The sequence below is a fragment of the Hemicordylus capensis genome, chromosome 2 (genome assembly GCF_027244095.1).
Source record: "Hemicordylus capensis ecotype Gifberg chromosome 2, rHemCap1.1.pri, whole genome shotgun sequence".
In the NCBI taxonomy this organism is placed as follows: Eukaryota; Metazoa; Chordata; class Lepidosauria; order Squamata; family Cordylidae; genus Hemicordylus; species Hemicordylus capensis.
Genome location: NC_069658.1, coordinates 185,431,156 through 185,433,495, shown reverse-complemented (window position 1 = coordinate 185,433,495; position 2,340 = coordinate 185,431,156). Strand labels below are relative to the sequence as shown.

Below are 2,340 nucleotides of genomic sequence, written 5' to 3'. Positions count from 1 at the left end.
CTTATTTTAAAACATTTCCATTTGCTTTTCCTACCTAAATAGCAATACAAGGAGATATACAACAGAAACTAATCAAATCACAATCAATCACACTAAGGCCAAAAAAAGTAAAGAAAAACAAAACCAGCAAAACTGTAACAACAGAACACAGAAATAGTCTAAATAAGCTAAATAGCAGCAATCAACAAAAATTATCCCAAGTGGAATGGAACAGCCGTGTTTTCACCGTGTGTTGAAAGGACAGCAGAGCGGGAGGCCTACAGGCTCTAATAGGAGAGAGTTCCATAAAACTGGTGGTACTATTGAAAAGGCCCTGCAACTAATGGGTGCTTTATGTAGCTCTAGCACCCAACAGCAAGGCCTCTGTTGATGATCTACGTATTTACGAAGACCTACAAGGAGGCAGTCCTTAAAGTATCCAGCTCCATCTAGCCCAGTATAGCCTACTCTGACTGGCAGCAGCTTTCCAAGATTTCAAACAATGTCTTTTCTAACCCTGTTTTCAGATACCCAGACCATCTGCATGCATACCCTCTACCACTGAGGGAGGAGAGCTGGTCTTGTGGTAGAAAGCACAACTTGTCCCTGTTTAGCAAAAGGGACAAGTTTGTATTTGAATGGGAGAGTACATGTGTGAGCACTTTAAAATATTCCCCTTAGGGGATGGGACTGGCTCAGGGAAGAGCATCTAGGTTCCCAGTTCCCTCACTGACATCTCCAAGATAGGGCTGAGAGAGATTCCTGCCTGCCACCTTGGAGAAGCTGCTGCCAGTCTGTGAAGACAGTACTGAGCTAGATGGACCAATGGTCTGACTCGGTATATTTATTTTATTATTTATTTAGCACATTTTTATACCACCCTAACCCAAGGTCTCAGGGCAGTTCACAACAAACAAATACTAAAAACAATTTAAAACAAATAATAAACAATCAAAAGTTTAAAAAGTTAAAAGTTAAAAAGTTAAAAAGCTTGGGTAAAAAGATAAATCTTTAGACCCCTTTTAAAAGCCACTAGAGATGGAGAGACTCTTATTCCCATGGGAAGTGCGTTCCAAAGTCTCGGGTCCGACAACAGAGAAGGCCCGTCCCTGGGTGGCCACCAAACGACATGAAGGTAGCCACAGACGAGCCTCTCCTGATGAACGTAGTGGACGATGGGGATCATGCACAAGAAGACGCTCTTTTAAGTACCGTGGGCCTAAGCTGTTTAGGGCTTTATAGGTTATAACCAGCACGTATTTTGCCCGGAAACCTATCGGCAGCCAGTGCAACTCCTGTAATATAGGAGTAATATGGTCTCTTTGAGATGACCCAGAGACCAACCTGGCTGCCACATTTTGTACTAATTGCAGTTTCTGGACTACGTACAAAGGCAGCCCCACATAGAGTGCATTGCAGTAATCAAGTCTGGAGGTTACCAGCAAGTGCACTACTGTTTTGAGATCTTGAACGTCAAGAAACGGACGCAGCTGGCGTATCAACCGAAGCTGATAGAAAGCGCTTCTGGCCCCTGCCTCAACCTGGGAAACCAGGGAGAGATGTGGATCCAGAAGCACCCCCAGACTGCGTACCTGTTCCTTCTGAGGAAGTGTGACCCCATCTAGAACAGGTAGATCAATATTGCTTCCCAAGTGACGACCGCGCACAATAAGTACCTCCATCTTATCTGGATTCAGCCTCAGCTTGTTATCTCTCATCCAGCCCATTCCTCCCTCCAGGCAGGCATTCAGGGAGGATATGCCTTCTCCTGATGATGTTGACATGGAGAAATAGATTTGGGTGTCATCAGCATACTGATAACACCCAGCACCAAATCTCCCAATGATCTCTCCCAATGGTTTCATGCAGATATTAAAGCTCAGATTTTGAAGAGCAGCAGTCTCCAAGCAACACCATCTGGGATCTGCCAGAAAGGTAGGAGCGGAACCACTGCAAAGCAGTGCCTCCCACCCCCAACACTTCCTATGGCAGCTTCCTATGTACAACTCCAGCCCAACAGAGAACACGAGTACTTGGGGGCGGCGGGGGGCCCCCTCTGGTGCGGGTGAATAAAGGAGACTAGAGAACCTGGCTCATGGGGTGGGATTCCTGGACCTGGCGGGGGAGCCGCAAAGTACCAAGGGGCGGGAACAGAACCACTCTTTACCCCGAAGAACCAGACATCAGCGAATACTGGGATCCTCACCTGGTCAACAGAAGGTGGGAATTGTTTTTCCTTCCAAGAGAAAATGATAATCGGAAAAGCCTTTCTGCACCGCAGACTCTACTAGCTCCTTCCTCTACGTCACTCACATGCGCCGGAAATACAGCCTGCTCTTCCAGTTTCCTCTGCTTGTTACA

General features: G+C 46.4%; 1 protein-coding gene across 1 annotated transcript in view; it reads right to left on the bottom strand.

Moving 5' to 3' along the window:
- The window catches only part of FAM50A (family with sequence similarity 50 member A), a 13,614-nt gene extending 11,274 nt beyond the window's left edge, over positions 1-2,340 (bottom strand). Inside the window, exon 1 of the mRNA XM_053300330.1 lies at positions 2,186-2,340. The gene's annotated coding sequence lies outside the window, so the exon portion shown is untranslated. The remainder of the gene's footprint in view (positions 1-2,185) is intronic.